Below are 13,391 nucleotides of genomic sequence, written 5' to 3'. Positions count from 1 at the left end.
CTAAAATCTCTGGATCAAGATGGAAGGCCAGTCTGCTTGTTTCCCTTCTGTTGCTAGGCATGTAGCACTTGGTATCCTTACTCAGTGCAGTAACTGCCTTATTCTGATAGATAATGAACTTGTATTCAACACAAGAAAATCTGTTTATGAGAGATGTAAATACTTAAGAAGTATGGAGGTCTTACTCTCACATAAAACATGGACTGTTATCAGCACACAAAACCATCACACTCTACGCCAACCCACATTGCAATGTCCTGTGCAGTCAAAGTCATTGCTAAAGCCTCCTATACCCATGAAGACTAGGTCTCAGTGAAAATCCAACACCACATCACCTTCAGACACACTTACAACAGTCACAAAGTGTTAAATTATCGAAAATCTGATACAGCAGACCAATCTACAAATACATTTTTTTTTATTGATTGGTGACTTGATAGTCAAGCACACTGATTCTCTTTGCATTAGGCTGAGCAAATAGCTTTGTAATTAATGTAAAGGACTATAAATGTTCAGAAAGCAGTCCCTCCATACCTTTGTTTTATGCCTATCATGACTTCAGACCCAATGGCAACTGGTGTAGCATCTCCTATTTGTTAGGGACCATGTCACCTGTAGATAAATTCCCAGGGACCCATACATGGAACTCATTGAGTTCCAAATCACACTAAATATGGCTAACTATAAGTGTGGAGCCTGTTACAGGAACACCCTTGGTGGATTTGCTTTTCAGCAGGAATTATGTCTAGATTAACACCCTGCTGCAGAACGTTCATTCTCCAATCAGAGTGATCTCCAGGTCACCCATTCTCTAAAGGAAGATAATAATATATTCGTTGTACAGTCACCCTCCATAGAATATTACAATCATATAACGCATACATGCCTTTTCCTAAACAATATTTTCAAAAATCTTCTACTGTATCTGCCAGCACAATAAATATGCATGGTTGCAACCACTGTTTGTTTCATACTCGCACTTAGGAAGAATAAATGTTTCACACTGCTCTGGGAATGCAAGTAATTTGCAGTAAATCACTGATGGTTATGATCTTCTTTCCATGCCATATTTTGTGTGATACTCTTTAGTAAGTCATTTCTTCAATGGTCAACTTGAATGGATCTGAATAAATGGGTGATGAACAATGTAAATATAAAACAGTTAAGCTTTAAGAGTGTAAAAATATGGTTATCCAGAAGAAGTTATGATATATATCAAGTGAGGGCCTGGTGGCTTTTTCAGAACAGAGCAATGAAGTTCATTTCTCACAATAAGACTAGCAAATATTATACATTTGATTACAAATAATTTGCAGGGAATTAAGTTTTTTTTCTTTTTCCTAATTTTATACTAGAATGGAGTTCCCATGAATGTGGGGCAATTATTGAAAAGGTGTGGTTAGTGATGTGGAGTTTATTGGGGGGCAGTTAAGGAGAGAGGAGTTTAAATCTAAAGCTGCATGTAGGCAGAGGTGCTTTTTGAGAGCTGGCTAGGCAAACAAATGAAGTTTTTATTTTTTTTAGTGGATTAGTTTGTGAGCAAGGGATGCTATAAGGAGGGTACATCTTTCATTTATTAGAAGCCACTTTGACTTTTCTAGAATTGAATAGTGGTACTTTGTCTGCAGAATCACGGTAATAAATCTGCATATTTTGTTGATTGTGGTTTGAAATGTGGATTGCTTTTTTTCTTGGTTGATTTGGCAATAATTGGAGGCTGTACTCCAGCAAGGTGAGTAGGACTCTTTTGCCGATGGCTTTTCTGCTTTCTAGTGATTTCTTATACATAATGAGGCAAACCAGTCCCCACTACCACTAAGCAGTAGGAAGGCAACATCAGACAATGAGCCATAATCTATATTCTACCTCCTTTATCTATCCCCTTTATAGATGCTATAATTAACAAGATTCTGGACATTAAAGGCATCATAAACTTATCATAAATAGTGATCTAAATTTAGACTGAAATATTCTGCTGCAATTGTCTACTAACCCAATGGAAGTTCTTAACATCATCATTGCAACTTAGTAAAACTGAAATGCAACTTTGTGGAATATAATAATTTCTAGGATCTATCTCATCTGTTTATTTTTTCTTTATATACTATTTTTACATCTTGTATATGACATTTAACATTTGCTGTTTTGCATTGTATTGCATTGTATTGTATTGCATTGTATTGTATTGTATCGTATTGTATTGTATTGTATTGTGTGATATCTTGTAAGATATTTCAACTGTGGAATTTTTCTCCCTGGGCCTCTGCTAAAAAAGGGCCTGTCATGGCCCAGTTAGACTTTCAGGGTAAACAAATGCTAATAAAGAAATAATAAAATTGAGTAGTGTATGCAGATGACATTGTCATGAATAGGTCCAGCAAAAGGCCATCCATTCTAAACAATGAATTTCTGAAATATTCAGAACCTGATGAAGTCTATGTAAGTTAGATGAAAGCGCTTAACCAAGTGGTTCATTTTTATTTGATTTTGTCTTAAAAAATAGTTGTTAATTATTATGTTTCATGTGAGCCGTGACATTTACAGCACATCTTTTATGCTGTTTATGGTTTTCTCAGCTTAAAATCTCATATGAAATTTCTAACTTGATCATTTAGGCTGAGTGAGCCATTGCCATAAATTAATTTCTCCTAAGACTGGAATACTGCTGGTGTACAGGTTTAGCAAAAAATTCACTCCTTTATCCCCTCCAAACTTATCAAAAACCTTGCCCCCAACTCCCCACCTCCACCCTACAGATTCAAAGAGCAGATCATTAAAGCCTTGTCTAAAGCAAACAATACAGCCTCTATGGGACCAGGTTGTCTTCTAAACAAACTAAAACATGAACTGGCATCACCATTAAGTACCCTATTCAATCACAGTCTAACCACAGGCTATGTTCCTGTGGAATGGAGAACAGCAACAGTTATTCCCCTCCACAAAGGTGGCTTCGCAATACACCCAGAGAATTATAGACCCATACGTCTGACCAGCCTAATCTGTAAGGCCATGGAATGTATCATCATGGACCTCATAAATAAAGACATAGACAACCTCCAAACCCTGGATCTGACCTAATTTGGCTTTGTCAAGGGCAGATCCTGCCTGTTAAACCTGGTGGATTTCTTCAAAAATGTGACCAAAGGCAATGACAAGGGCAAATCTGTGCACATAGCATATCTCAACCTCACCAAGGCCTTCAACACAATCCCACACTTAGGCATTACCAAAAAATTTAGCAAGCTGAATGTAAACCCCTTTGTTGTAAGATGGGTGGCCAACTGGCTCACAAACTGGTCACACACTATCAAAGTGGGTGACTCCACATCAACCAGCAGACCTGTCACCGGTGGAGTGTCACAAGGGTCAGTGCTGGGCCCCCTATTGTTTAGTATATTCTTCACAGAAGTTGAGACCAAAACTAAGGAGCTGCAGATGACTGCAAACTGGGTGCAAGTATCGAATCCCCAAATGATGTCAGTATACTTCATGATGATCTTACACAGACCAACGACTGGTGTCTTAGTCATGGTTTCAAACTAAATGCAAAGAAATGCATCATCATTCCCTTTGATAAAAACAATGTCCTCACACTATCAAATTAACAACAATAACCTATGTACCTATGAAGTGGTAAGGGATCTGGGATCACAAATAGACTGCCACCTTAACTTTGCCCACCATGTGTCTACTGTAGTAAGGAAGGGCTTCTACGTAACACACTTTATTAGCAAAGGCCTCACCTCTAGAGCAAAGGAAGTTATTACCCCTCTATACTCATCACTAATCAGGCCCATATTGAGTATAACACCTCTTTTAGCATGTACTGCACAAAGCACCTGCAGCAATTGGAGACACCTCAGAAGTTTCTAACAAAGACGATCAAGGGACTCCAGCACGTGGCTTACACAGCCTGACTAAAGACTCTGTCACTCTACTAAGTATCATATAGATTTCTTATGGGAGACTTATGCCTGGCATACAGTGCAATCTCTGAACCAACCTAATGAAATTGCTGCACATCCATAAATCAAACGGGACTAGAACTACCCGTTCCAGGGACTTAAATATGGCCTGTGACTGACAATGATGTTCTGGAGGGACAGATTTGTCTCCCAGCAACTGCCACATCTTTGGAGTAGGCTGCCAATTCATGTGAAGCAGAGTACCTCTGTGACACTGTTCAAAAAGAATCTGGACGAGTGGATGGGGCACTGTAAATTCATATCAGGGACAGCACCCACAACCCTCCTGGACATGAGCAGTCATTACTAAATACAATCCTGGGTATTGACTACAGTATCTATGGTTTTACATTGGGATGAAATGGCTAGGCTTGAAATGACCTCTGGGTCGATAGCCTGGTAACCTCCTATGATCCTATGATAGTAAATAGCAGCGGTATAGCCAGACTGCTAGTCTCCTTAAGAGCATCCTAATAAATAAGAATAGCAACTCCACTGAGCTAAAGTAGACAGGCAGAAACATATGTATGGTTATATGATGAGTGGCTGACTGAACTTTTATCAACTCTTATTCCATCAGTCATACAATATTGAGACCCACACCACTGAATGCACATAGAAGCTGTATTGAACAGTGTTTTTGCAGGGGGCTTGCCCACTGCAATTCCCCACTCTCCCTCCCATCAGTATATATACAGTAACTCCAAGACAGCACAACACTGAGGGGAAAAGAGAGCGTTACTAATTCCCACTGTTATGTTATCACCTTATATAACAGTTCTATTTGTTGGAGTACCAGGCAATTGATCAAAATGTTCCGCTGATTTTGCCATTGATCATCTAGTAATCAAGCGCTGGAAAGGTTTGGTATGAAACAGCAATGTTGAAAACTGTTGCTACCTCATTGCAAAACATTGTATTCTAAACTCCTAAGCCACACAATAGCAAGAGCATACAGACTTGCAACACAAACATCACACAAGATAGAAAACACTATTTTTGCTGGGGGTTAGTTTTGTCTCTGCACTTCCAGTGTGCAGGATCTAACCACAAGTTCACCAGCATGTGTACAGGAGGTGTCCACATCTAGGTAATGAGTCTGCAAATGATATTTACTCAAGTTTTTTTTTAACCATGAAATGAAGTCACTGAAAAACATTTAAATAGAACCTAAAGGAAAGCTTCTTTGAAGTGGGCAACCCCCCCCCCAAACCCCGCACGTGGGGAAGACCTCACCTCCTCCAACTAATATAAACTTAACAGATGCATGACAGGGGAAAAAAGGGCAAACCCCTGGGTTACTGCTCTTTTTTCAACCTATCAGGACTCACAAAAAGAGTTCTCAAACAATTGTCACATTCTCCTGTTTCCACACCTCCTGATATCTAAATATATTACCTCTGTGGTCTCAGGAACTCAGAGAAAATAGAAATTTAAAATAAAGATACAAACTCACCTCTTCCCTTTTGTCTGAGTCATGTGAATTCAATGGACTCATTAGATCAAGTTCAAGAAAACAATGTTTTAGCTAATTAAACACTGACAGTGTAATCAGCTGAATAACTAAGATAATTTAGTTGTCAACAAAGTGGAGTTGACAAAGCAGTGGGAAACCATCTCACACACCATGTAGATTTTTTTAGCTAGTGCATTGCCACAAGTTTATCTACATACTCGATGCATTATTCAAGTTACCAGAATTTCCCCAAACCCTCCATATTTAAATACACTATTCACTAAAAACTAAAGTAACAAGTGCATACTGCATATCCAAAATACTGATATACACAATCCCAAAACACTCTGCCCCACCAAGTGTTGTAAGCCCAAATCTATATTTATAGCAAATTAAAAATGAAAGATAAAGGTAGATTGCATTTTCTCTTCATTACAATATAAAAATGTATTTTCTTAGACTGAACACATAAATTTTTATTTTATTTATATTTATATTTTGTTCACCGGGACAGTCCAACTAGGCCATGGCCCATTTTCAGCTGAGTCCCAACGGGAAAAGCCCCAAGAATACAAAAAAAAAATTTCAAACAGATTAAAAATAGTAATAAAACAGCAGATATTTCAATATAAAGCTTAACAGCAATTCAAAAAAATAAAGATTAAGCATTGTAATAGGAATAAAACAAACTGATGCAGTTACAATGTATATAGATGTCTACAGAGACCAGTTTTAACAATTACAAGCTATGCTTCATCAGCAGAGAGTTTAGGTCTAAAAAGTGGTAGAGGAAGAAGAGATGTAGTAAAAGACTAATATTAGGTAATCTTCAAAGGTGAGAGAAGGTAGGAGGAGAAATAAAAGTATAAGAATGCATAGTGAAAAGAAATGCCTTTATAGACATACAAAACCCATGCAGATATAAAACTGTTCATATTTGAATGAAAAAAATATTAAAATGAAAGAATAAAATAATAATAAATTAATAAAACACTGATCTCAACTAAGTGTAAGAACAATTTTACTGGCAAAATGTACCCAGCAGTACTTATTTCAACTAACTAAAGTTAACTAAAAACAAACTATACAATAAAACCAACAAATCCTAATATAGCCATCACTATGCTATTAAATATGTAATAAAATGAACTGCCAGTAACAACTATCAAAAATTACATCAGAACTAGAGTAAAAGTCACCCATGAGAAATTCCATTCATAAAACTCTTTGTAAAATACCTACATCCATTTTCAGTAGAAATGTTTGCAATAATAAGCAATCAAAGTAACTCACTGAAGTAAATGGGACATTTTTCCCCAGCGGCAAGGCTAGCCACCCGGCAGTGTAAACCTTGCTGTAGATGATTTTCACTGGTGAAGTGACTCCCTGACCCCATGTGCAAATATGAGAAAAAGGGGTTGTGGATGGATGGGTAGACTCGAGTAAATGGGAAGCACTAATGTAACATAAGATCACAGAAAAAAACAAGGATAAATGGAACATGAGGGGGAGTAGTTTTAATGATACATCAGATATCTTTTATTGTAAAATTATGGAATACACATTCCATAGGCATAGAAAATGGCCAGACTAAAACTCCAAACTTGAATGAACAAACTAAAGTAACAGCATGGCTGTTTAAAGCTATACGAGAATCCAAATCCTTCAAGGAAAAACCAGTTGCAGCAAAATACCATCCGTGGAGAACAAAATGCCACCAGCTGGCTTCCCATCCATGTGAAGCAGACATCATCCTGCACTTATTCAAGTGAAACTCAGATCAGTGGAACAGTATATATACCCTTGGTCTGACATGTATGTCTCTGCTAGAGACAGGAAGCTTGTAAATGCTCAGCAACCACTGTCAAAGTACATATATATATATATATATATATATATATATACTGTTATCATTTGGCTTTTCCCAGTTAGGGGTCACCACAGTGGAACTCCGGTCTGCTAATGATTGGCAGTAGATTTTTGAAGAATGCCAAGGTGCCAGCTTGACGTTCAACCTTCAACGAAGGTATGCCCTTATGCATGTCTTTCGAACGCCCACCCAACTGCAGGGAGGACATGCTGAATCCCCACAGAAGGCACTCCCCGCACTCCTGCCGAGAATTGAATGGGAGAACTTCTTGCTGTGAGGCAACAATGCTACCACTGCACCACCGCGGATATATATATATATATATATATATATATATATATATATATATATATATGTGTGTGTGTGTGTGTGTGTCTATATATACATATATATATATATATATATATATATATATATATATATATATATATATATATATATATACACATATATACACACACCCCAACAAAACCCATGGGAGCCAATACCTATCAATTTTCTTTGGGAAACATGGCTAGGCTTAAAAGGGCTCCAAGGGGTCTAGGTTGATAGCCTAGTTTTCTACTATAATGTTACGATCAGAGATAAACAACTAAACACAGAAATGTCCCCAAAGGAAAAAAAAAACAGATCTATTAAATTAACACCAAATGGCAAAAACACATACATTCTAGGGCTAGTTCATTACTAAACTGGTATTAAAGAAATAAAACAGAAACCAGGATTACCACACAAAGAAATTTCACAGCAATAAAACAATTACATTTAAGTGCATTACCTAATCAGAAATAGTAAAAAGCATCCAAAGGTAAATAATATTAACACTGGTACTAATAATAATACTACTAATAATAATATTTAATAAGAGTTTGATGAAAGGGAAAGAATAAAGATACAAACAGGAAACTAAGCAGATCAGATGGTCCCATAGCTACAGAAAGGCAATCCCATCAGCATAAGATATACATTTACACATTAAGCACATAGAAGCCAAATACTGCATTAAATACTATTACATATTCTAATTGTAAGATAATACATCTAAAATTGCCATGCACTTTGGCCCAAATCATGGCCTCATCATTGAGTTTATTACTCATCAGGCAGTGATTTAGAAAAAAAAAAACAAGGTCTGAGAGCTTTCTCTTTTTTTATGAGCATTAAAATTGCATTTGAAATATTTTATTGGATGTTATTGTTTTCCTCCATTTAACTATGGGATATGTGCAGCCTTTGTTTACACACACACACACGCACACACACACACACACGCACACACACACACACACACACACACACACACACACACACACACACACACACACACACACACACACACATAAAACTATAACAAAAATGTTTAAGGCAATCTTTTTACCAGTTATAATAAGAAAGAAAGAAAGAAAGAAAGAAAGAAAGAAAGAAAGAAAGAAAAAGAAAGAAAGAAACAAACAAACAAGTTTGGCATTTTGGGTGTATAGGCTTAATCTATGAGCTGTTAATGAGAGTCATCTTGTAGTGCAGGGTTTGACTCCCTCTGCCTCCTTTGCCTACTTTATAAAGCTGGGCAAGATACTTATCCAGTCAGTGATCCCAGGTCATCCCTGGAAAGAGACTTTTGTCTAGTGAATCTACAATGCTCACAAAAGGTTTAAAAATGTAAAATCAATAAACATATGTTATATCAAAGCAGTAATGCTTCTCATTATTGTAATGTGTATTAAAATTATAAAATATGCGGGCTTTTATCTTTCGTTATTCCCAATATCTGACATTATCAAATAGCCTTGAATAAAGAGCTTGAAGAAATGAGTAGGCATTGACGTACCAAAGCATTATCACAATACATAAAAGGGACTATTTTTATCAAAACAAGAAATGTACAGAAAGACACACGCACGCATGAGCACACGCACACATGCACACAGCTACACATGCATGCACACACAACACTCACAGAAATGAATACAATAAGCAACAAAATAAAAAATACAAACTCAGAGTTCATTTTGTAAGCAGAATAATGTCCAAATGAATGGGCCTTACAGGGAAATAATATTTATTTTATTTATTTTGACATTAGTTAACAGGGTATGTCTGACTATAGCAATAACCCACGCCTGGGTGTGGGTAATGCGGGATTTACCCACGGTTGGCGTGGGTTCGCCCTCGGGACCAAACAAAGACAACCGTGGGTAAATCCCACATTAGCCACACCCAGAAGTGGGTTATTGCTATTATACTATGACATTATTTAAGAAAAGAAATAATTACTTTTCTTAAATAATGGCATTGTATAATGCCTCTTTGCTGCCCTTCCGCAGCTTGCTGGAATCCGCGGCAGTTCTGATGTACTGTGCATGCCTACGCAGTACATCAGAGCTGTGGCCAGCAATGAGAAAGCAGATCTCCATTGCTTTTACTCGCTATGTTAAATGGGTTTAACATAGCGACAGCTTTAAAATAAGCAACGGAGATGTCCGCTGTTTATTTTAAAGCTGTCTCGCTATGTTAAACCCATTTAACATAGAACAGTAAAAAGCAATGGAGATCTTGCTTTCTCCGTTTTTTTAAACCTGTCTCGCTATGTTAAATGGGTTTAACATAGTGAGACAGCTTTAAAATAAGCAACGGAGATCTCCGTTGCTTTTTTTTAAACCTGTGTCGCTATGTTAAACTCTTTTAACATAGCGAGACAGTGTTTTAAAAGAGACTTATACTAATGGAAAAAGTCTGGGCGACCGGACCTTTTTCCATTAGTATAAGTCGATTTACAATGTGCACGCTGGCCAATCAGCGTGCACGTTTTGGAATATTAATGAGGGGTCATGGTATAATGAGTGATAACCCATTTTCAGCAGAGGCCCAGGGGGAAAAGCCTCAAATAATAGAACTTTCTGGAGTGGGATGGCCCTCCAACTGCAGCTTATACAGCTTATGACCTCATAACACGAATGGGTAGTTTGTTATTTTCTTCATATTGTCCACATTACATATAGGTAGATACATATATAGACAGATAGATAGATAGATATAGATATAGATATAGATATAGATATAGATATAGATATAGATATAGATGTAGATATAGATATAGATATAGATATAGATATAGATATAGATATAGATATAGGGCCGGATTCAGATATAGATATAGATATAGGGCCGGATTCATGAAGGCTTGCACGGAGTCTAAGAGTAGAGTAAGACTCCATGCAGCCAACATGTCTGCCGAGCGATCCAGGAACAGCCGGCAGGGGCGTGCAAGAGGGCTCCTAAAACGACTCTTGCATGGACAGGGTTAGTTTATACAAATTACCTCATTTGCTGCTGAAAGCTATGCAAATGAGGTAAATTTGCGATCCAGGAAACACTAACCTGTCCGAGTAAGAGTAGTGTTATTTTCAGAAATGTACTCGGTTAGCAACTGAGTACCATTCTGCATATAGCAAAACGGAACCATGACAGCTCCAAATAAAGGATGCATCCAGTTGATGAAGCATGCCAATGGGCAAATATATGGCCATTGGCATTTTTATGTATTGCAAAATAATAAAAAATTATTTTTTTCCCTAGATCTCCGATGTTTAAGCGTAGCGCAGCACCAAGCAAACATGCAGCGCACTAAAAATCAGAAAATCAAAGATTTAAAAGCCACAAATATGGATATAATTCAAAATATTCATCTGCCATGCAAGTGAATGGCAGGCTGAAGACAACATGGCTACTGAGTAGAGGTTGCTAAGGGGGAAGCTCAGTCTGAGAGATGTAACCAAGCATTAGTAGGCAATCCTATGCAAATGAGGATAAGGATAGTGAATCCCAATTTTTCCTGCTATGTGAACCATGTCCCTAGAGAGTAAGAGTAGGATAAGGGGAGTAACAGAGTAGAAGATGGGTGACATCATGAGGGGGTATGTATCAAAAAGACTGTAAGCTTATTGGAGCAAAGTGGCATGTGTTTGCTGTGAGTTACTCAGGACTAAAAGACGTGTGTCTACAGTTGTTTAAACTGAAATCCAGAAACCGAAGGTGTACGCCGTGGCTATCACTAAAGTTTCTTGCAAAGCTGCCTACGCTGTGTGCATGTGTGTGCGCTCGTGTGCGTGCATGTAAACCCGTCTAAGCCTGTGTGCACGTGTGTGTACTCGTGTAAGCCTGTGTAAGGCCGTCTAAGCTTGTATACACGAATGTGCACCCCGCCTAAGCCTGTGTAAGCTTGTGTAAGCCTGTGTGCGCGTGTGTGCACTCGTGCACGCGTGTTTGTGCTTGTTTGCGTGGCACTGCCCCCTGTGGAAACAGAAAGGGAAAAGGAAGGAAAAGAAATAGTAGGAAGTTAACCAAGGAGAACTAGCAGAGCTGCCAGGTGAAATCAATCAGAATCAGCCAATTACACAGGCAGTACAGTAGCCCAGCCCAGCCCAGCACTTAAAACTCTGCAAATAACATTCCCCCATGTTTTCCCAGAAACACTGCAACACTGCAGTCAACAAAGAGAAGTGAAAACATAAAAAGCTTAAATTGAGACATAAAAATGTTAGGGGCTGCCATTGCTGTTATAAGGCAACATGTGCAAGATGCTGAGGGTGGTGCCATTGCGAATGCTGCTGAGCAACCCACAGTGAGGAGACGGAGAAGAGTGTACAGACCCAGGGTAACCTACCAGGGGCTATATGAGCTGGAGATAGTGGAGCGCTATAGAGTGGACAGAGACCTCCTGCAGCAAATTGTTGAGCTGTGCAGGCCACGCCTCACACACAGAACCAACAGAGGGGAACCCATCCCAGTGGAAACCAAGGTATGTGTTGGCCTAATAATACTAGCAACAGGTATCTTCCAGAGACCAACTGGTGATATGATAGGGATTTCACAGGCATCAGCATCAAGGGTACTGCACCAGTTCCTGAATGCTATGTCATCACATGTTAGTGATCATGTATATTTCCCCTATTCCCGTGAGGTATTGGCTAGCAATATGCGTCTCTTCCAGCAAATAGCAGAATACCCTGAGGTAGTGGGTGCAATTGATTGCACGCACATACACATCAAAGCACCAGCTGGTGAGCGGGGTAGGGCCTACATCAACCGCAGGGCTTCCACTCCAACTGCCAGGTCGTGTGTGATGCCCAGGGCATAATACTGAATGTGTGTGTGCTGGCTGCCCTGGAAGCTACCACAATTCCCATATCTGGCATCTGTCACAGCTGTACCAGACATTTGCCAATGGGGACATCCCTGACGGTCACCTAGTGGGGGATGCTGGATACGCACTGGAGCCGTGGCTGATGACACCCATCAGAAATGCACACACACCTGAACAAGAACTCCATTATTAGGCACATGCACAACCACGAAATGTAATCGAGCATGTGTTTGGGATGCTCAAGTCATGGTTCCGGTGCCTGGATACATCTGGTGGAGCCTTGCAGTACTCACCAACTACATGTACCTAAATTGTCATGTTATGTGCCATGCTACACAATATGATCCTGCGAAAACAGCTGCAGCAGGAACAGCATGGGGCAGGGCCAAACAGCCCCCCACCATTGCCAAGGCCTGCACAGGCACAGCGTGACTTGGAGGAGGAACAACCTGAGCCTGCCCCAGTAGGCAGAAGGAGGTGTGCCCAGTATGCCTTGTCCTTGGCAAAGAGGCAACACATAGCACATACACTGGCTCAGTAGGAACCATGGAAATGATACCTCTCTCTGACTCGCACATAAAATAAAAGGGATGCCTAACTTGACACTACCTGTTTCCAAACATGTATAGGCAGTGTAGTATGTGCATCCAACATAGGCAGCCCTGCAGCATCACCTGAGGCATGATTGCCATGTTTTAAGCAATATAAAGCAGTGCTAAGCAGCTATCACCAATATCTAGTATATGTAAACAAAATTGCTTGTGCAATGTTGGGCAAGGTCAGGGCAAGTTGAGCAAAGTCAGTTAAACATGCTCATATCTGCTTTACTGTTCCTTAAGCAGTCTGGTCTGGCCAGCATGAAAATAAAAAGCAGTGACAGGCCTCGAACCCAGGATACTGTGCACTATAGTCACAGTACTGAACCACTAAGCCATGATAGCATTTCAGTGGCACTGA

The sequence above is a fragment of the Protopterus annectens genome, chromosome 3.part0 (assembly GCF_019279795.1).
Source record: "Protopterus annectens isolate FY-2018-M chromosome 3.part0, PAN1.0, whole genome shotgun sequence".
Classification (NCBI taxonomy): domain Eukaryota; kingdom Metazoa; phylum Chordata; order Ceratodontiformes; family Protopteridae; genus Protopterus; species Protopterus annectens.
Note: the sequence above shows the minus strand (reverse complement) of the source record.